Source organism: Ylistrum balloti, unplaced genomic scaffold (assembly GCF_031769215.1).
Source record: "Ylistrum balloti isolate Yb309-2 unplaced genomic scaffold, AGI_CSIRO_Ybal_v1 Utg369674, whole genome shotgun sequence".
In the NCBI taxonomy this organism is placed as follows: domain Eukaryota; kingdom Metazoa; phylum Mollusca; class Bivalvia; order Pectinida; family Pectinidae; genus Ylistrum; species Ylistrum balloti.
This window is the reverse complement of record NW_026781918.1, coordinates 751,354-775,989: the sequence shown is the minus strand read 5'-3', so window position 1 is coordinate 775,989 and position 24,636 is coordinate 751,354. Positions and strand designations below refer to the sequence as shown.

At 34.0% G+C, this 24,636-nt stretch overlaps 1 protein-coding gene across 2 annotated transcripts in view; it reads left to right on the top strand.

The window, feature by feature from the left end:
* The first annotated feature begins 1,920 nt into the window (after positions 1-1,920).
* LOC132563204 (glycine receptor subunit alpha-2-like) overlaps positions 1,921-24,636 on the top strand; it is a 57,094-nt gene continuing 34,378 nt past the window's right edge. The window contains exons 1-3 of one of the 2 annotated variants that reach the window (XM_060227967.1): positions 1,921-2,162; positions 22,258-22,367; positions 24,038-24,233. The gene's annotated coding sequence lies outside the window, so the exon portion shown is untranslated. The remainder of the gene's footprint in view (positions 2,163-22,257; positions 22,368-24,037; positions 24,234-24,636) is intronic. The other variant, XM_060227959.1, reaches the window with a different exon arrangement.

The window sequence follows — 24,636 nt, the reverse complement described above, 5'->3', positions numbered from 1 at the left end:
AGTATCCAATATATAGATCTTTCAACATGAGCCGGCTAAATGCTTTTCAGAAGTTTGAAGACTTTTGTAATATCAATATCAAACAAATTTTCTTCATTGTTGTATCTGATCTGAGCTTTCAACTAATCTGAAAGTAACAGCTGGAGTAAAAACTGACAGCTATTTCACACAATTAAACGCGAATTATGTAAGCCGTTCTTTACGACCTGGATATGGGCACGACTCCTCTAACTTGTGTACGATTTTGCGCTTCCACAAGAAGAAGACTTCTGTTCCTGACTAACCAGGATGAACAATATGATTATTTTGTGCTTACGAGACAAAATGCTTGTTTATGACATATACTCAAGGTCAAATATGTTACCTTGTGCGAAAAACATTGTTATTTCTTATCCACAAGATAACCATAACACGGATGTCCCCCTAGGGATTCCGTAGTATGTTTTAGAGATACTGGTAAATATGCACTTAACATCACTACGTCATAAAAAGTAGAATAAGAAGACGGAGTGTAGAGGTGTAGTATCTAAATGTACAATGCACTACCCTGACCACAAGGGACAAGGTCTTGTGTTGTTCAAAGCGTCAGAGTTTACTTTGTCTGTTGGGCGAATTCCAGTCACACCTGTAGGATTAGGCCTTTGCCCATTATCACAGTTTGAAGGTCGCAGTCACGATAATTTATTAACAGTATTGCAACTTAAATGGAAGTTCCTACTTGTGGAAGACTGAATTTTAGCTTCATTTGTTTATCGGGTGCCATAGTGCATTAGATAATTTGGTTGTCATCGTTACAAATGTTCGGAGGATACGTGCTGATATGAGTACTCCTTTGTTCCAAGAGTAGATTTTACACTTACACTTACCTATAAATATCATTAAGTTGATTTCTAAAAAATAGGTTATTCGCTCAATTTCGTCAACAATACAATATTGATTTAGCAAAAGATATCAAAATGATATAAGACACTTTCAAATGACAAAGCGTATATGCCATGTTATTTATTTGTAATAAAAACAAAATGCAATGCCAGTTTCGGTTATATCAATTCAATTTGCAGCCTGCAAGTATTACATGCAATAATGGTTTTAAAAAATGTTGTTAAACAACACCAGTTATGGCAGATAACACAGAAGAGGTCGATGTTGCCTACCAAGCCACAATAGACATGCTCTCGAAATCCTTACAGAGAAATGTGTTTCGAATTTGTTCGGATATATTATACTTTGTTTGATTAAACGTGCCTTACAATTGCAGCGCGTGTAAACTGAGTGCAAACTTATAGGATCAGTGGACAAAGATAATGCACCAATGCACACCACAAAATGCGGAGAGAAAAGGTTGGATATTCCAATTACAGATGCCGATCAAAAGTAAACGGTTCCAAAGTAATTCTTACACATTAAATTCGTTAGACGATTAAACGGCTAATAGAGATTGACTAATGTATTTTACAACAATGTCCGCAACTTTTAGATCCAGTTTAAGCAATTTCTCTACATTTAAGGAATAAATGAAGTACATTTTGTTTAATTGTATGAAACTATTATTGAATTATGTCGAGATTTCTAAACTTAATTTTGAGGAAGATTATATTAGATTATGCCGAGTGTTCGACGAATCACAATTTGTATAAAGGCTTTAATAGTGAAATGGCCATCATCGATATTCTAATGGGATATACTATCTGTATGTAAAGGATGATCACACCGATTTCCAAATTCATTAAAAAAATTTCATGCAAATGCTTGGTTATTTTTATCCGCTGAAGGTTTATAGGTTACAAGACTATGTAAGAATGGATATGAATAGATGTCAACATGTATATGTTTGTGCTTACGCATATCTACTTATCACACATGTACCCAGTCCTCTATAATATGCCCCCATGCCTTAGAAGCGCTCATCAACCACTGCAGTACTGAGAACGACATCAATAGTAAGTGACGGCAGAAAAGGTGGAGAGGTTCGCACGTGTGTGAATCCGCAGTACCACTCATTGACAGATAATCGTAGCAACATCATCTCCCCGTGCTGTACATATCGTATACGAACAAACGGACGAACATCTGGCCCCAGGCGACCATTGTTTACACCACTGGGCCAACAAGCCACTGTTATATTGTGACCCAGGATTATCTCATACACTTCCTTCCTTCTGGTAAGTACGCTGTGACTGATCATCGTTCTCATAAGTCGTCGTGTTTTGTAGCTCCGTCATGTTGTGCCTGTGTTAGCTCGCATGGATCAGACTATTCTGTAGACGATCGTTAATAAAACAGAAGTTGTATGGTTGAAATACTTAGATAAATCGCCAGTGTCTTAGAAGTGCCGATGTTAATACAAGGCATAGGTGCATAGTACCGTGGTATTGGTAGTTATTGGTTTATATATAGAAACATGGCTAGCCACGAGTTAAGACATCGTCCGCTTGTTTTGATACTGACTTTGTCAAACTTAATATGATAACCGAATGTGGTAAATAAATTAGTTATAATCAAACAATCCAACATCAATTCACGGATTATCAAGTTCACAATACTGAAAAATATACAAAATGATAGCATAACATTCCTGTTGGACAAAAGTCGACAGTATTATAAACAGGATGCTAACAAAGGCGATGAAAAGGAAACGTGAACTCAACATCTGCAGAACAGAGTGATGAAAACAGGTATACATCCACTCAGTTACCGTAGATAGCTATACTCGTTAGGCCCTGTACTCTCACTCAGGTATCGGAGATAGCTATACTCGTTAGGCCCTGTACTATCACTCAGGTATCGGAGATAACTATATTCGTTAGGCCCTGTACTCTCACCCAGGTATCGGAGATAGTGCAACTTCATATATTACACTTAAAAGTATAATGACACCTACACATCCCCGAACCAACATTACTGACACACATTCATCTACAAGAAAAAATAGAATATATTCAAGAAAACAGCTTTTTTCAGGATTTTATAAACCAGGAATAAACCTTTGAGGTTCATTTTGACTCTATCACAGCAGAGAAGACAAGAGTGTTCTTGAATAAAAGTTTATACTATTAAGATATTTACAATATAATGGGATGAAAAAGTATTCAGTAATCTATAACATAAGGACATTATTTGCAGTATTTGTACATTGTCAGTATCAGGACAACTTAGATATTTACACGATTAAGATATCAGCGGTATTAGGACATTTATGGTATTAAAAATGCAGTTCATCGACACCATAAGGAAAATTATGACATCGACAATTTAATGATATCAACAGTAATGGAAAAATTAAACCGATACATTAGAACATGCGACAAAATCAAAGTGTTCGATGATGATTATGTTGCCATGGTGATATATATATTTTTTGGTTTATTGCTGTGTTAAATGACTTGGTTTGTTATTTCTTAATATCTATCCCTTTTGTCAGTAAAATTCATCTTCATCGCATACTCCAGGCAAGAAATGAACTGGCACATTATATTTTGTTTAAAGGTGTAAAAGTTGTATTTTGGTGTCAAACAGGTATATGATCTGCTTTGACTTGTAGCACGGTGAAATTGGCCGTTGTTACGGTACAATCCTGTATATTACCAATATACAATCAGAATTGTACAACGGTTTCGTATGACTTGTGTCACATATCCAAGAGCTTGACTGTGGATATTAATTCTGGTTCATGACCGCTTTTCTGTTAATTGCCAATAACACAACAAAGTTATTTGTACTTAAATCCACAATTTGACGTAATAGGCCTTCCGTTTATGTATGTTGTTGGAAATTCTTGTCCGTTAGTGGTCATTAGACCCGGGTAGAGTAAATGAGGAACAAAGCAAGATTATTGACCCGTACGAACACTTGTTATTACCAACGGACTCAGACTTTGACCAGTCATCGATTTCACAGGAAATCGTTGAAAAACTACGACACGATAACCTCATTCAACCAACGGACTTTACATTAAACACTTATTACATAACGCACTGGAAATTAAACAGTCTGATATTGGCTCCTGGTGAAAAGATATATTAACGTCCAGAAAACTCATCTAACAATTCCCACACTAACAGTAAAATTACTTCTAATGGGAATGGAATTATATTTTCCTCACTGCGTTATTCTTTCCAAATTGATTCTCGAAATAATTTTCAAACTCGAATTTGAAATTTCCATTTTTCGTTTTTTATATATATTGATTCGTGATTAAGAGTCCTCACCGCGGTGAATTTCTGGAACACCTGGTCTTAGTCTCGTTGTAGTTTTTTCAGGAGTCTCTGTGTGAATGTTCCGTTCATTTTGCTCTAGTTTTATTGTATTTGAGGTTGGAATATGTTATGTTGACTTGTTGGTATTTTCATGTTGTTTTTATATACTTGTATAATGTTTACCGCGTTTTAGAGTTTAGATTCTAATGATATATTGATATAAACCTAGAGGCTAAATTGTTTTGTTTGTCGTGAAATCGCCAAATTAGAAAATATTTGGCATTGTAAGTTTGCCTTCTTGGACACATGGGATTCCGGTGGTTCAAAGACAGTCGTTAGATTGTATATAATTCACAACACAACTTACCTTATTGAATCAGAGTTTTCTGAAAGGCTGGGTTGGCAACAATATAATTGTGTAAATTCAGTTAGACACTACGGATAGCAAAAGAAAAAAAACATTGTTGCATGTTTTAACGATACAGGTGATATTTGATTAGACTGAAAGTACAGAACAATTCTGGGTGGAATCGTCAAAGAGAGAAAGTATATCGTAAGGCCGTAATGACATCAAATATCCGTCTGGATAATATTTGGTACAGCAGCAAACATCTCTAAACGCCAAAAATAAACACAGAAATAAACTTATCTAAAGCAGTGTCACAACTATGTTAGGTATTGATATGAGAATCTTTAGAACTCCACATAGTTAAGCATCATTGCGATAAGCGAAATATCAAAATAAAAAATGGAAGTGTTCGGCTTGTTTTTATTAGAGATTCATTGATAAAAAAGTTTAGAAATGTCTCTTCGCTTGGAAATGTCACATATTGAAAGGTAACTTGTTATACGGAAACGTTTTATTGCTTAATCTGAAAAAAAAGGTTCTTCATGAAGTTACTTCTAACAAAAAAGGCAAGAAAATACCAACACATGAACACAATCGTAAACTAAAATTCAATTAAAATAGGTCAAAATATGAATAAGATAAAGATTTACACGTAGAATCCTGTAAAGTACAAGGGTATTAACATAAGCTTTTCTGAAAGAGCAGGCGTCTTCTGATTCATTGATGACACCCACCATGTAAATCTTGGTCAATTCCAGTATGTAATGTCATGTTCTCATATGAGAACAATGCATACAAGAACGAAAGCAACAGGCAAGGTAATGAGTATTAAAAATGTCCGACTTCATATCGCTCAAAGAATATGATATTTCTCGATGATATCATTATGACGAGCGTAAGATTTTCCCAAAATTTACATCAATCTGCATCTTTTGAAACCTTGTGTCACGTGCTTGTTTGTCAGTTTACGACATCTTGCACGAAAATCGTGATAAAACAACATTCATTGATTCCAGAAAGAGAGTATTTTAGTAAAATCGATGGACTATTTGGAGCACAGGCCAGTTCACAAAGTGAGAGGTACACTAGAAATACTGGGTATTTCAGTCTAGTTTGTATGACTTTTACCACTAGGCATCTACAGGTTACAGACACATTATTGAAATGGGAACATTTGAATAAAGGGTACGATGAAGGTAAAAATTAGAACTACGCCAACAACATGACCATTTTCTATATCTCAATGCTTTACGTTAATCTACGATAGTTCTTTCATATCTATAGTTCTGATAGATCCCCAGCTTCACTTATAGATATACATATATTTGACCCATGCTTTAAATCATATTGTAATGTATGTCGTTTTTGTCAAAATATCAAATTATTCAACGTTACTCTGAAGCTTGATCTTATGGTACATTTTTGTAAAGAGTGAATGTGACATTGATTTTATATAAAATGAAATATTCAGTCATGGTAGATCGTATAGTATATCTGATAAGGTAACCGGGGAACTCTTTTATCATTTGTTTGCCGAGTGCTTAAGCCTAGTGGTGAAAGGTATTCATTGGATCAGATTCAGGACGTGTAAAGTGGTTGATGATTCTCATTGTACGTGACAAATTATGTGTATCAGATCGGGAGATCTATGTATGCTCGCTTTTGACCTAATGTTCGTTCCCTCTTTGACAGTAGCAGGAGTCATACACTATATCGACGGGGTAGTTATCATTATTTTGATTATAATATTGTGTGTGTTCTTTGACACTTAAAGGTAACCTTGTCTCCTTTGACACGAATACAGAAAACAATTTACAGGAGGCCAGATGCCAGCTGACATCTGTAAGACAAAAGAAAAAAATGTTTACTACAGCAAAACACAGGGAGATCATTTTCTTCTGTGTTGCCTTTTGGAATTGTTTGATTCTAATTATTTGGTACCTGAAGTTGCATGTGGTTACCTGATAAAACTATCAGTCATCGTGTTCTTTAACCAGTCAATAGACAACAGACGTAAACTACAAGGACTTCACAACAATTCCTCGTTTAGTTTCATCGTCAAGAACGCTTTTACAATGACAACAAAAGGGGAGATGGGTGTGGGGTTATCACACGACGACCAATAAAATATGCACAAAAGTACATCTTCATTCGAACAGTGGGGACTGTAATATTTGCTAAAGGGTTTTTTTCAGATATCTATTTCGAGTTGGAATATATAAAAGGAGATCCGGGCTGGGTTTTGCCAATATATAATTCTATGTGATAGATAGAATTCAAAAGCACGTCTAGTCCTTATTTTCCGCCGAACTCATTTCTTCCCTGAGTATGTTAACAATATTGAGGAGTTTAAACGTCATACGTTTCGGGAGTCTCAATGTGTATCTTTAATTTGTTCATATCTTGCACTAACTTCATCAAGTTTTGATAAATATTACGTTGATATGTCGGTATTTTCTTTGCTGTTTTTTGTAATGCCCTGTATTGATCACATAAATATTATGCACTTGTATCAACTGTGATTTTGTCTATTGCTGTAAACACTATCATATAACATTTTCCTGGTAACATTTGTATTTTCTGGCAGCCACTACTTTCCAGTACAACCACTAATGCTTCTACAGTACTTTTTTTACTAATATGAGTAGTATGTGATATTCTGGCTCACCTTTCCATTTTTTTTCTTCTCTTTTTTATATCTATGTATGTCACTAATTGCCTTTATACTAAGGGTAACGTATGGAACAGAGGATCGTGAATTACGGTAGAACACACAAACAGTTTGCGAGAGCCTTTTTGTGTTCAAGCACGCAATAATTGTTATGATGGCTTATGCACATTCATGTTTTGTTTGTACGCGTGGGAAGGTTGATACTTACATAACAGATGCAGGTATACCTTTCCTTTGTTAACCACACATCACACTAATTAGCCGACTCTTTCTTCACTTTGAAAAGAAATAGAGGCATACGTATATATATTTTTGGCAGTAAAAAACAGTAGCAAATCAAGCTGCATTTTGATGGGAGAAACGCTAAAGCAAAACCGTAAAACCAAGAGCACTTTATGTTTTGAAACAAAAGGTTTATAATAATACTGCATTTGTGGCGTCTTGATCGCATTCCTCTGTTGAATAACAGATCTGGTATTAACAGAACAAAACACATCATTTTCCAGTAAGTGCCTCAGACCAGTAGAATCACTGGTTCTACTAGAAATGATATTTTGTCATGGTAAAGCGATTGTACAAGAAACGCAAAAATAAATAACACCTTTTAATACAAAGTTAAAGTTTGGTATTAAAGAACCAAACAATTTATTAATTTGCATCAAACAGTTGTTTCGTCTTTTCGTCCACTGAATTAAAATTGAGTTCTTATTTGCAAACAATGAATGATTTAAGAACCTAGAGTTTTCGCGGACACTCTCTAACATATATCTGACGGCATAAAAAATCAAGTGGAATAGCTAGATCGGCCCAAATTACCGAGAAACCGACAGGTGTTTAAGTGTCACCAATATAAAGTTCCATATCCTAATAAACATTACACTATATGTGTCGAATTGTCTCCCATAACATTTGCTATGTATAAGTTATACTAATTCTTAAAGACCGTTTCTAAAAAGGATAAAAACACTAGTGGAAAACATAAAGTAAGAAGACACATATCTCGTTTTATTAGGTGGAACGGATGATAAGATCTTCAAAGACTTGTTTATAATCAGATGAGTCAAGATCATCAAAGGTTTATATACATTAAAACAAGATACGATCAACGAAAGTTTATGTTTAATAGAAATCAATTCGATATAATCAATCCCGAAGACATGTTTACATCATAATTTTAACATATCATCTCATCACACATACATATTCTCTCTCATGTGACACTTAAAAAAATGATCTTACTGAAACATAATTGATCTTGTCGTAATGAAGGAACCTTTTTTACGAGTACACCCACCAGGGATACGAGACACAACCATATTTCCGTTTTGCTATAGTTAGTGCTTCTGTTTTTCGAATAGTGAAGTGTTTTATAATAGTGTTTAAAAATAATACTTATCTGCTGAATGATGTTAAGAAAACACCTTAAGAAAATATATAGAAGATCCCGGTTGCGGTTTTGGGTAGGAATAGGATATTTACGATATCAACAATTCTGTAATTCTTTGATAACGAAGGTTAAGTGAAAACAACTAGTCTCGTTCACATTGATAAGAAATACAAACATTAATTAAAACACTACCTAGCTTCATGTTTCGCCCACCGGCGACGATTGCCGTCATACATGAACGATAACGTCACATTAATATCAACATTACCACGTTACAGCAACTATATACTGCTGATCTGGCTACTGTTTCTCCGTTCATTTGCCCTGTCCTGATAGCACCGTCAACAAAGTGCACCTGATAGGAACGATCCCTCCACTTCAGGCAATCGACTCCATAACACACTCTGTATAGTCGTATTAATGTTTAACTGCATACTAATTGCACTACAACTGTAGCAGATTTCATCATTGTATTTATTTAAGCCTTTTTTGAAGTGTACAATTTTTCGGCAGGTGTTATGATTAAGATAATTTACAACTGCTGTTGATGCTTCAATGTACAGTATGTGTTTGCAGTGTACTTGTTCTCACAATGTTGTATCTGAGAGGAGCTAGTGCATGGCAGCATATCACAATATCAATATCACGTGTGTGTTGATCTACGGGCGCCGTAATATAGAACTTTCAAAAATTTATCGGAAACCATCAAACTTAGATGATGCAACGTTGCAACATTTAAGTAGTGCTGATACTGGGTACGAGGACACAAATGACCTTAAGGTCATTTCCGCCCTCGCATAAACTTATCATTTTCCATAAGTTTTAAGTGGCCCAAAATATAAATACAGATTTCAGATTGAATATGAAACTTGAACCAATCTTTGTAATTTCTCCTTTCATAATAAAAGACGACCATGGTAACAGTTAAACTATGGTAGATGTTCTGCACACACAATCTCGCATTTATCTATATGTTATGCTTTAGAGTTTAAATGAATATGTCGTTAACATGCTGGTATTTTTTCGCTGTTTGTAGCAGGTATCTGATAGTTCCAGGCATTAGTAGTATAACATAAGATATGTACCTATAAGGTGTAATAACCAAGTAGACAGATATTCCAGTTTGAAAGTCTTCCTCTTCAGTATACTATACAAATACTAAATTGATTTGGTAATTAATCACAAAGAAATTTTCATTAGAACTCGTTATAAGATTAAGCGAGTATGTATTTTGACATGGTTAACGAACGAAAAACAACATTCTCCATGCTTTACTATTAGATAATGACTGCATATAATATAAGCTAGACATTGTAACAGTATCACTAACGTGTTCTGACAGCATGCCTATCATTATTGCAACACGACTAACAATTGGTACGCATAAGTATTTGAGTGGATAATTATGTCAATGGGTCTGCTAAACAACCACAATCCTTCAAACGAAATGTGTGATACCGACATCTGTTTAGAATAAAGAGATAATACCAAAAAACATAAATACGAAAATGCATCCATGACGTCAGTATCGTTGTAGCATTAGGAGAAAATTACCCTCTTAACATCCTTCTTCTTGTCAAGTATGCATTCATTGAATGATGTGAATGAATAAAAGGTACCATTTGGTGACGTTTAATGTACTTCATAAACGTATTGATACTTAATCATAAGAACAATACAAATGGGAAATACAGCTTGGCATATGAAAACGGAAAACAATTACACAGTTTGCTACAAGTATCTTAAAAATACATTCACCACTTAATACCTACTGAAATGACATATGTAAAAACATAATGATAAGGTGGAAGTGGGTTGGTGAAAGACTTAATCATTATGGAGAACTTAATTCCCTTCTCCCAACAATTTTCCAAGTGGTAAAATGGGGTTTACCCACGATCCTTTGGTTTGTTCATCAAGGGGAGGTAATTACTACAATAAAGCAAGCCCGATGCTTTCTCGCAAGTTAAAGGATAACATTGATTAAGGGCAAACTTCCGTGTGCATAAATCAACACCAAGAGTTTACCTGCTATTTAAAAAAAAAAAAAAAAAAAACATACTTCAAGTTACCTTTTATCACAAAAAAGCAAACACATTATACATAGCAGATACACTAGAATATCTTTATATCGTTAATGATTTCGAGACGATGAAATCACGTATGTTGAGTTTTAGTTGTGATCAGTAAGGGTTGAATATTCAACCTGAATAGTAAAGTTGCCAATTAGCTGCACCGATAATGTTGATATATATTTCTCTTTAAATGTAATATTTCAGAGCAAACTAAACATTTTCTTAATGCAGGTTTAATGAATAATTTAAAATCGTAAAACACGTTCAATGGTAGACCCTAATCAATAATCACAATAATCATGGCGGATGTCGTCGATGGAGCAGAAGACGCTTACACTTCAAGAACACACTGTCTTAATCTCCTTGTACTTTTCCGTAAGCCTCCGTGTAAATTTTTCTTAGCTTCACTACATTCTAATTTATCTGTTCCTTTCTTGTTTTTTGTCTATATTCCAGGAATAAGAATAGTGTCGCAAAAGTTTCAAATGAGAAATAATTCTTAACATTTGACTATTATGTGTGTTGTGTTGTTGAGATGTTACTATCCACTAAGAAATATAGGTCGTGATATACTTATGTTACCCTTAATGCAAACAGGACATTTCAGAACACATTAATAATTCGATATAGTATAGTCTAATAACGAATCCGAAGATTTGTCGCTTTTTCAAGACTCACAAGTGATACAAGAAGACTAAAGTATTGAAGTCTTGCAGGTTTACAGACAAATTTAAACATTTGAAAAAATATGGATGTAGATGTACATTGAGCCAATTCTCAGATTTGTTCCAATATGTTTGAGAAATCGTCTCCCAGTGTGTAATGCAACACTTTGTAAGTTTATTGCCAGTAAGAAATAAACCAATAAATCAACACACAACATACAATTTGACATTATCACCATAGTCCCCAGACGTCTTTGAGTTGAATAATCGTAAACTACAACATTATTAAAATACTGAAAATCAGTACTTTCAATGCGATTTGATAAACATCTAGTCAGACATTAGGAGTAAATGTCATACCGATGTGTGATATAAGCTGTCATTTGAACTCAAAGTCGATAAAACAAACTGGAAGTGCAGTATCAAAGGAGTAACTAACAATGAAACCTTCTTCATCAGCGAACCACACCATGTAAATCTAAGTGAAGTGACGTAATTTGACATAAATAAGGGGAAAATAATATCAGATGTAGAGAGGAAGTGACATTGAGGTCACAAGCACACCTGGGTTCTTAAAAGAAAACAGAATGTTTCCAAATGCGGTCATTAGGACGACCAAAAACGCGTCAATAAATTTCTTTAAACTTCATGTTTCGAAATCCGAGACTTTATTTTGCTAGCATGCGACATGTATCACTTTCAATCGGGGACATGCCTTGAATACGGAATCTGCTTAGATATGTTAACACCTCTACATTGGAAGGAATAACAGAGATGTTAATCTAATTCGCTTTCCGTCTTATAGTGATATTTTACTGCTGTGTTGTATGTGTACATGTATAAGAGGATGACGTAGAAAATTGATTAATATTCATGATATTTTTATCCAATAGAATCTGCGAAAAAAAAATTTTAATACTTGTTTCTGAAAAAAAAATCTTTTAGAAAATAGGATCCATTTCAAAAGACAAAAAGCTTTCATATTATTGTTTTAAGAGTTTGCTTTTCCATTAAAAAGGCGAATGTATAAAATGCTTGTAAATATATGTATGTGGAAGACATTTTATAGACAGCAGGTAATTGTTTTTTATCTGTTGTTGTTAAATATTGACTATTGCGCTCGGGAGATTTTCAAGTTCTAAATGAATTGTCTGCAGTAAACGTATTCTGTGTCTTGAACTGGTTAACTCTCTTATTGTTTACTTTACGAGAAACAGAAGAAACTAATGTTCCTATTAATGTGTACTTTGGTGAATTTTAAAGGCCGTGATCAATGTCAGAATCATATTGAGGACAGCCCCATGCAACGTATGCTTCCTCTACGTTGTAATCTGATGTTCGGAGATAAAGCTGTACTTTATTCCATACTCACGGCCTGCTAAGGTTGTCCTGACTAATTGACGCGTTAGTTGTACTGTTATATATCATTCATTATTCATTACTTTTTCACCAGTGACTTATTGAAATTTATCTATTCCATGAAAAAATTATATCACTTGTGATGTTACGATCAGAGTGGTGCATTCTACAATGTGTAGTCACTGCATCGAAACTCGTCCATTTGTGCTGTTGGGCAGCAACTGAAACATACAATGTATGTTTTCCATCAAATAGTTCCTGTGTACATTTCTGGTTTTCACTTACTTGACATATAAAAACAGTTTTGTGTGCTTTTTTTACCAGATAACAACATAAAATGGTAGAGTTAAACCTAAAGCAGCTTATTCAAAATGGCGCCGTCTTGTTTTTAATCGAAACGTCAAACTTCTGACATCTAAGAGCGCGCAAATAGTTTCCAGACGTTTTTGAACACCGTTTCATTTAATGTTTAAATCGACGGTTAAACCACCCTTTGTTTGCCATTTAAAGATGCATTAAAATGAAAATGTCAAAGTTTCCCCTTTAAAATTCAAATATGTTTCTCTCGTGTGGCAATATATCTACATTTCACTTGTGATCCGTACTCATTGAATATCCTCTATATATTGTATATATTACAAAGATTATTTTTAAAAGTGATAACTACATATCTATATCTAAATTAAATTTTTGGTGTATTCATCAAATTTCATCTTTAAAATAAAAATGTATTTTAGGTCAACTACTTATTCCTACTACAGTCTAGATCGTTGCCATGGTAAATACGATACCTACCCTCCCCTTTCTACATATGGATGCTTTATCTGTGTTTTTACGATCGTAATGAAATAATTATTCATAATAGATTTCCTCGACAGGGAATGCGGTAATCATATTTACATGTTATTTTTCACTTCATTTTTAATTGACAACATACTTTGTTATCAATTTGTAAATATTGCAGAGTTTTGGATCAGTGGTTATTTAACATGTAATAGGTTTCTATCCAAATATGCACGGAGTATTCACCGTTTCTAAGTTGTAAACCTGTTTGATTGTAAACACGAGATAACTAATTATGGACACATTGGATTTCCACGATAGAGTTTTTATTTCTTTTCAGGAAAGCAATTAGACTTTGTTGTTAATGTCCATAACACAGCTGAACAAACAACATAAAAAGTCGATCTACTAATTATTCGATAACGACATACAGAAAAGTCACGTGATATGGGTTAATTTATTCAATACAAGAAATACCCACAGTTGTTACCTTATAATTACTAATGATGATACGACCATGTATACCTGGGATGTAACGATGTATTTTTACTTTTGTGCACAGTGGTTTTGAAGATATTAAGCAAGGCAAAAAGAAATCATCCATTTATTGGAAAGTCCATAGATGACACACATACATACGGAATGAAATAGATCTATGTCCTGACATAAGACATTATTTCATTGTAAATACATAAATAAACAGTATTGTTACTCAAAAAATGAATATGAAACGCGTCGAGAAAAAGGCATTTGGAAATGTGTTGACTTATCGAAGTTTGCAGTTAATGCAATTTTACATTATTGATATCACAAGGACTGGGTCGAGGCCAGGGTTGAGGTCAAGGTTGATACCAGGGTCAAGCCAATGATCGAGGTTAGGTTTGATACCAGGGTCGAGGCCATGATCGAGGCCAGGTTCGATGCCAGGGGTCGATGCCAGGGTTGAGGTCAGATTCGAGGTCAGGTTCGATGCCAGGGTCAAGGTCGGGGTCAAGCCCAGGGATGTGTTAATGGACTATTTCCTTGAACACGTCAACAGTTGACTATTACAATTTTCATTCTACTAATAGTTTACATATATTTCTATTTATATACTTTCGCAAATGTTCACACATAGAGATGATTGATATCTCGTTATACTGTACAAACCTATGTATAGTATTTATTTATAAGGCCACGGAATCAGTTCACAGATGATGATGACCGGATACGATTCCATCAATACTATATCACGGAGTCCATCACCAGATATTTAACTCTACGCTGTTTATCAGGTCAGTTGCTTTGAGCAGTAGGAAGTCTGATCTATTGTTTATTTACAGTAAGTGTTGCCCCTGATAATGTATGATAGATATGAAGTCTATGATATTGAAGCATTTCTGAATTAACACATGTATAACACACAATATCAGATTAATTTAAAAACTTATTAGACCTATGTAAATATTCGTTTTCACCGACGAGCGTGTTGACTGAGAAGAAGCCTGCTGATTGAGATCTCAATAGTATTACCATATGCTACATTTTTAAGGTAAACTCATCTAGTTTCAATCATCGTTGAACATTAGTTTCCGTCTTTAACAAAGTATTCCCAGTAATGAGTATAGACATACCATCGCAGGAATGAAGAACCAAAATCACAGTAAGTGATCGTTTATTTGCGTTCCTCGCTGTGATAAGTGATGCAGTGCTTTAAGGCTTTAAGAAATTTCCTCAACCTTAATCTCAGCTTATTGTAAAATGATAAGTTTTTATCAGAAAGAAAATGAAAATGTCAAATAAATATCGGACACGTTAATTTATTTTTCTTGCAGACTACAAATTCTGTATTCCAGCTGAAGAGCACATTCGTCCTCTTTCTATGAGAGATTTTCTTTTCCAGACTTTTCTACATCAGTCACTTGTTTGGATCTTTTTCTAGCGTAGTTTACATGTTACAGTTGATTCGATATGCTAAGGTATGTTCTCATTATCACAACTATCAAGATGTCGATATCAGGCAGACAAACTCGCAACACTGGGTTCCGAGAGATACATTTTTATGAAAATTATTGGAAAGTCTTGCTGTCCTCGTGGTTATGTCATCGAGAAAAATTCTATTTCTGTTTGCTATATAATGTTAAACACGTTTTATTTCTATTCGTTTGACTGTTGGTTCGTTCCGTTGTTATGTACCTTGTTCCCATTTGAGAAGGTGGCGTTACTTGGAATGAACAAGATCAGCATTGCTGGCGTCGTCCATTAAACAGAAGACCCAAGTTGTATTGATATGATTGTATTGGGTTTTTTTTTTTTTTTTTGTTTTTTGTTTTTGTTTTTGTTTTTTTTCGTATCAGCTTCACACATTCCAGTGATTTGACAATAAATCTGTCCATGATCCTCAGTTTCTTATCTGTGAAGTAATGTATTTTAGAACCACTGTTCGCGTTTTTAACTTTTTGACTTTTTCATAGTTTTGTTCTCAATCATGTGGATCATGTGACGCATCATTTTTATGACGTTTTTCATAGTTTTGTTCTCAATTATGTGGAAGAATTTGACGCTTCTCAAATACTCAGATATTAAGATATTAATTTATAATAATATTAAAGGTGTTTGCATGTGTAGAATCAAATATGCTTTTTCGCGAATCTATATCTTTCCAAAAAGTTGTCATATTTGCAATAGCCGATATTTACAAACGACATGAATCAAAGCCTCGTTGCAATTTAGATTTCACATACGTCAATGACAATATCATATATTTTCTTAGGCCTAAGTATCATTCAATATTGTATTGTAACATTTTTGACGAACCTTTGGAACAGTGGAAACTTGATGAGCATGTGGTACAGTATAAACTGAATGACCCTGTAGTAAACTAGAAACTTGATGAGCATATAGCAGAGTGGAAAGCCTACCTCAATAGGAATTACTGTCGGGCAAAGGACAGGCAGTCAACCGTACCATAAGTTGGGCTATACCTCGATTTTCTCTCGTCGAAAAATCAGCTTTGACAGTTTTCCATATAGCTGTATAATAAACGTCATTCTCTTTTCTTTATTTTCCATTTCTGGATAGCAACCTCCCTGGTTTCCCTGCCTTTGATGTTTACATATCGCAGTTGGATTGGCATTAGAGGATGTTATCAGTACTATGAAATCAGTGGAATGTGACAACAGCTGACAGATAATTGTTTTAAAAAGCAGGGATTGAAGAAATGAAACTTGGATATTCTTATGTTTCATGGTCGCCAATATGACAATATTTTCTCCTGCGAAATGAAGATATTTGTTTTCGATGCCCGTTAGTACAATGTAAACCTGCTGTTTTTGTTGTTATCGAAGTTTCGAAATAGATTGTGTTTTGATATTGATGAAACATGTGAGGCAATATACTGGTAAGATAATCAATCAGGCAATAATCTCGTTTCCATCAATAATATTTTTGTACGAACATAGAGGATATTGGATTACAAGTATGGAATTACTTGCTGTCAACTTAATTCAGTTGAAATGCACATGCCTGCTGGACGTGTTTCTTATCACGATTCCATGCTAGGTGATCCACTGCTGTTTGTTTTCTTGAGAAACGAATCTACCGTATGTTCCATTTCCGACATTCCTATTAAAACAAACATTTTAAAACTCACAGAACAATTTTGAGGTATACATTTCTTTTATTCTAATGGCAAATGCTTTACAGTGAAATTAACTTTCGGCCAGATTGTTCACAGGAGGTCAACACGTAAACAATTGAGAAATATACCCAGTAAAATGTTGATTTTATTTTAAACCGCGACAAAAGGTCTTACAAAATTGTATGACCTGGATGTAGTAGTTCGAACAAGCCTGTAACATATAAAAACTAAGAGGTTGATCATGTCTATGAGTACTTCATGAATATTGAACAGAGTATCATCTGAATACTTAATTGTAGTTTTATGAGTCTGTTTTAATGTATTTGTTATGTTTATCATGACTGAGCTATACAAGATATCATTAATAGTTAAACGAGACTGTGCTATATGCGTTCTCAACAGACGTTCAATGAGGCTGTATAAAAGTGGCGCATATTCCGTAGTAGTTTCAACAAGACTGTGATATAAAAGAACTCTTAATACCTTAACAAGACTGTGCGATATAATTACTTCAAAGTAGTTAAAGACGTCTGTTCTGCATGTGTGAGTACTCTGCTGTAGTAGTTTTATCAATACTTACTGTGTGAACGCCCCATTCTAGTACTAGTTAAGACTTTATTATGTGAATATTGCGTGGTTTCAACAAGACCGTATTGATTTGGAGTCCATGACTCGGATAGCCAGTAAACTCGCATCTAGTGTGATTGTTAATCGTTTACACGTGGACCGATTTAAGATCTATCTCTGCTAATGGCTTTCCAGCATCTGATGTATTCCTAATGTTTGTAGGTCCAAGCTACATCAGCACAGTTTCTCTGTTTGTATAGAACCAATTGGTATAGTAATAAATGTGTTAGGCTGTAGTGATCGTTGTCCTAGACAAACACAGGACGGCATATCATGCAGTCAATCTTTTTCCTGATCATGGTCGTGTGATTTTGGATATGTACAACACAGTAACCGTCATTTATAAGGTTTGTCAATCTAATTCACCTATTTAGCATTTCTTAAATTTTACCTGAACATATCGCTTATTTTGAATGTTTTACGGTAGTTAAATTTGATTTGAAAAATGATAAATCAGACTTATTTCCTTAATGACTAAAGAATAACTTAACTCTTAAATTACACATAAGGATTTTACTAATCTCACTGTTGCACACTATGGTATCTATAGTAATAGAATCTTTTAAGTACATTCACATTCATTTTTATAAGGAGAACTTTTGAAGACTTTAGATTTACATATATGATATGGTATGTACTATTTTACTTATACGGTTCCTAACCAAAAGTAACATGACCTGTTAGTAAGTGTGGTATATTATATCAATATATTTAAGTACTGTACTGTAGCTGATTCAACATATGAGTGGTAATGAGGTGTGTGAATGTTTCCAAACCGACAAATATTCTTCTGTTATAAGACGCCCATTTCTCTTAAAGCCTAAACCAATTTCAATGTATGTTATAACTGTTGTTGAATGGTAACATGATATTCCATGCAAATCAAAATCATGGGATGCCGAATTTGAGAACGTCTCTTGTGGTAAAACTATTAGATCTTAATTATGTGAAGTGATACATGGTTGAACATTGATAATTTGGGAGAAAGAAAGTGTATTGCCCCGTGCAAGATAGAAACTGATGTTGTAAAGGGTAAGATTACTTTGGGAATAATATCGTAAATGCATATGAACAATATACTTATTCATCTCCCATAGGATACTTGAATATGTATCTTTGCATTGATAATGAATAGGTCTCTGTTAGAAATTAAAAAGTGGCTAATGAAAGTATCTTGAGATAACAATATCTTCACTTGACCTTATTTTGACTGTGAATTATCCACAAGTGTTAAAAATTCCATGCTTCAGCTCATCCGCTGAAACCAGGACAAACGTAATGAATAAGCGGTCCCGCTGGTATTAACGATATATATATATAAGCACCCATATGAGTGTTAACCAAACGTTCACCTCCTGAAGGATGGTAGTATCTTTTACTTATGTTTACTATTGTGATCAATTCTCTGTCGGTAGTTGTTGTAATGTTAGAACATTTTATATCGTTTTAATGTAAAAATCGCTATTAGGTATACTATTGCACATTTCACAACAAGAGATTTTAGACATTAATTGTTTTATTGTAATTCGTTCTTACGTTGAATACATATCGATACATATATCAATAACCTAAATTCTATCACATCCAAACTTTGACTCTACAAGAAAATATGACATTCATGCTGATTTTAAATGATATATATGATGAAATTCAGGGAAATACTGATAATTAATTAAATTGGCATCGAAAAATCGTTCAAACATTTGTATGTATCATATTTGAAGAATAACCATTATAATGGTCCATGGACATCTCTAATGGTTACATATCATAACATCATCAATGTCACACACAACAGAAATCACATATCTGTCATTCATGCATATCTTTTAACCTTGAGAAATACTATGTGTGAGATATTGATTGTGAAATGTTTGATAAGAGACTACTTTCCCGCTGGCTTTTATTGACCTGTAACAACAATACGATATGAAATAAAATACGAAACATATTTAGGATGATAGCATGAATACATATGTGCCATGAAGGTCAAGGTTTTGTGCCCAGAACAGATCTTCATAAATCAGCCTTTAAAAATATACTGTAACATATTGTATGGTCCTATTCAGAGATAGGCTAGATGTGAATGGAAATGGTGGTATTATGTCTACATTATACATGTCAACCCTACAAACTGCTGCTTAATTTAATGAAATTTTAACATGTTAATCACAAATTTAAGTGCAAATACATGTTTCAATACGTACGGAATACCATAAATTTGTTGTGACTTTGTATTGTATGCACAGAAAAAGAGACTTTGAATGAACTAATGTTATACGTCCGTTTAGCTATTTACGGCGGCAAAACAGCGCACAGTAGAGAGAACGTTTTAATGCAATTATGCAAAAATAGATGCATCTTGCGTATCAACATTAGCTTGCACATCAATTTGGTTGTAATCCTTGGCATAACAAGTAGTTAGATGAGTTCCTATGACATTGTCTTTATCGAGTTTATACAGCTAATTACACTGTATCTTTGAAGATACCAAATCATCATAACATCAATGTGATGTAATCTTTTCTCCTGCTGCGCCCACGCAATTCCAGGAAATTCTTATATTAATAAACATTTTTCTTTCATGTATTTATTACCTTTCGGAAATTGTTCTTTCAGCATAAATGCGAATAATTGTTTCCTTATAAATAATTCGAGATCAAACAGACTTACAAAACTGTTAACTATTTTGTGTGATTAAAATGACTGCCATTATAACCACGATTTTGATTCTGTTAGTCGTACACCTAGCTATCATTATCCAGCAGAGATGGTTCGAGTTAGGCTGCTTTATCAATACTGATGTTACACATTTCATGTTCAAATTGACAATTAAACAGACTTCTATTTAAACATCCATAATGCATATCGTGTTCTTTCATGCATTGACTATGTGAAAATGAAGAAAAAGATGAAAAATGTGTTTTTCACAGAGATCTTACATAAAGGCATAAGAGAATAAGACCAGATATTAATGAAAAGTAACTTCTCTTTGTCTTGTGACTTTAAGTCAATACCATTAATGCCATGCTCTCAAAAACGGGAATTGGGTTAAGAACGATGGACTGACCTGACGTAATAGCCATCATCATATGTGACAAATCTTTACTCTTGAGATTTTGTTCTGATACTACGGTATAAAACCATTTACCATTTTACATTAATTTATGTATTTCTCTATATCCTTCTTAGATGACGCTTCATTGAACAATCTAATATTTTTTATAACTTTTCATACATAACATTAGGACAATCACTTTGTACGACTCCTGCTCGAACAATGCTTAAAAGAACTCTGCTGCTAAAGGAATATGCAATATATTTCGTTAAGAAAAAAATCTCATAAACTGTTACATATATTGCTATATATTATAATATACTAAATATCATGTGTTAACTTACTCCCGAGTTTATCACGATATCTATATGATAAAACCTAGATGATCATTATATAAACATTTACATCCACATTACGTAATATTCAAGATACTTCATCAGCACGTTAAAATCAACTCTTTCGCGGATTTTTTAAATTCCCATAACGAATTATGAAATTTATTATGAACTAACACCTGCGTTTCTAACTGCGACATGTAAATTGTTTCTCCAAAATCTATTTAATAATACAGATTGCCCTGATTACACATGTAATTTTAAAAAAAAAATGTGTCATAAGATATGGTAAAAAGCACCTGTATGTCCATTAATATATTAAAGTATGAACCGTATATCTGCCACAACATCTGTGTTTCCGTATTACCACATGTACTTCTAACACCGACAACCAAGCGTTGCTGAACTATCATATCTACACAACACACATGTTAAACACACCTTACTGCACTTGTCTTGCTGTATTTATTAACTATTAACAATCTTCTGGGATATTGCACAGAAGACAAACAGTGAACAGCTCCTTTCAACACTCATTATTTATTAGACAGAGTACAGCCAAATAACTGGTAAAACTGCATCAGTTGTTTCGTCCTTCAATGACTCGTCCGTGATCCAAAGAGCTTTCATAGTTGAAACCGAGGAGTCGATTAAGGAAATCCGTAATTGGTCAGCTAAAATAAGCTATAAAATGATGATGAATATAATAAATAGAATACAAAGGGAAAAAAGGAAAATTTAGTAAAGGACAACGATGTGGGAGGTGTGCTTACCCCAATTTCAATAAGTTTCATAATTTTCGATATTGAATAATTTCAAATGAATGTCGTGCAGGTAGGTACATTTTAAACATCGCCACTATTTGAATCAATTTGAACGAAGCATGTAGACATTCTGCGAAAGAGAGTTAAGTGAACGGCCTTTTAAAAGATAAAGTTTGTTTCAATACCTATGCACGTAGACACACATTCATTATGTCAGTCCTTTCGATATTCTTATTCATTAGGCGTGTTTGTAAAATCGTTTGATCAATATAAACCAGTGTACACGAAGTACGAGAATGTTGTTTCTTTTATAACATGGACGTTCTCACTCAACTTTACTAAAATAGTATTTCCCTTTTTGTCATCCAGATTTGAATCAGTATCGCCACTCTGTGAGATACATGGTGATGATGACGTCATTGAACACATCATACAAGACTGTGAGAATTCTGCCCTAAACAACACCGCCTGCTTAGACAGTAAGTACAAACTTTAAAAAGTCTGATGTTTAATATTTTAATGAAATATTTTGAATATATTTAATGTGTAAATCAATATTTATGATTCAGTTGGTAGTCTGATGATGATAATGTTTTTATCAATCTTGTCACCTGGAATTTATATTATACGATATTTTATCTATATATAACAAGTGGCATACTGTCTCTCATGCTGCTGAGTAACTATACCACAATATAGTGTCTATGACACCACTTTTGTTGCAATGCTACGGCAAAAGCGTCGCTTGTATATTGGATTCAAAATCATATTGGCGTATCTATACAATTAACCATCCCGGTACTTACAACTGTAAAAGAAATAAGGCTTCCGGATAATGCTTCGAGAGGACATGACAATGGGAAAGTCTAGTGGAATGAAGAAAATTCATTTCAATGCAGACTATGAGTTGTGATCTATACTCCATGATATTAATCAATAGAGATAAAGCATTGTCTTAACAATAGATTGCCAATCAGCGATCTGTCTAATAAATATCAATCAGACAATAAAACAGTACCAAGTTGTAATTGGATGATACTGACCGGTGGCATTCGTAGCTGGCTCGCATCACAGTTACTATAGTGATGCATGTTTTATTCATAAGATGTAAAAAAGAGTCATGTTCCTTTCAAAGAAAACTTGATCTAACAATAATGCTATACAACTCAAATTTATTCCTAACTGTCTATGCTTGATCTATGGTGGTAAATCACATAGAATTCATTTCCGTTTTCAGTAGTGTACACAAAATCACTTTATGATATAATCATATACGATGGAATCAGATATGTTGTGTCATATATTCACCAATTCAGTATTTTTCAATACGGCAAATAATGCGACAAAGTACACCAACGCTAATCAAATTTTGTTTTGAATAATTCATTTTATGTACCTGATGTTCAATATGTCTTAATGGAACTGGTTTGAAAACAATGATGAAAAACACACCAGTCTTAACAACGAATCAAAAAAAATAATGAGGAATCGTTGTCTGTGGATGGCAATCTAATCACTACAGAAAAGACTCCAGTGCGCATGTATCAGCTGGGTAATCATAGGAGCAATATAAATGCAACCTGTAAGGATTAATGATTGACAAGTTATGTCCTCTGCAATTGAAATGCACGAACGTTTTGATGAAATATGCACACATAATCAAAAGTTTGTTCCTGCCACGGTTGCAATCAGCTCTTGAATTTTGAGCTTTATGTGGTATCTTAGTGCAGCCCTGCGTATAGTGTAACTTACTTTAATCGTTATCAAAATATTTTATTTCTACAAACCGAAATCCCCATGAAATGTTTACCTATTTGTAGGAAATGATGTTAAAACCTTCTTGGATTTTACAGATATGAACATATACAATATACGATTCCAATTCTACTTTCGTTTTAGTGGGATTTCATTTTTAATCAACTCTTTCATAAGCAATGAATATTTTTCGATATAATAAGAATCTTGAATCTTGTAATTTCGATTTCTCTTCTTTTGTTCTCTCCTTTTCAAGAATGACATTTTTCTACATGACCAATGACGAATTGCTGAGTAAGGAATCAAGCCTTCGCCAATCTCATTATACCATGTTATGTTTTATAAAGCAATTTTTATAAATCTCTTTGTCGTCATTCGGGTTGGTTGGTTACAGGTTTTCCGCCTTCATGACTCTCGCTATCTAAACGACGACCGTATGTGTTGGGATCGTTTGGTCGCAAGTTGTTTGTCTTCACGAATCTTGCTAGGTGTTGTCTCACAGACAACCATCAGTCATCTTCCGGCTGTTTGGTCGCAAGTTGTGTTGTGCGTCTCCGTGTCTCTCGCTAGATGTTGTCTCACCTACAATCGTAAGTTTTCGAAGTAACGTATATTTAATGTTTTAATCATTTGAATAGAGAGAAGCGTGCATTAAAACGTGAAAGAAATTGAAGAATGTTCACTGTGGTCCTTGTTCCCTCTGATATTCTAGGTGAGATATGTGATTAAATATTCAGGCACCCTATGTTTTTCACATGCGTTAATATGTATAACGTTGATGGACTTCCCGGAGTGTTGATCACGAGAGACACAAACGGTGTATAGATAGTATGTACACATGCCTGATTTATGTATATGGAAATATGGCAGAGGAAGTATTCACGTGCTTTAATGACTATCATAAAATTTATTTTTAATCAATGTTCTTCACATTTATGTCCATTATATATACAGCTGTTAGACAAACGATAAAAATGTTTATCAAATATCAGC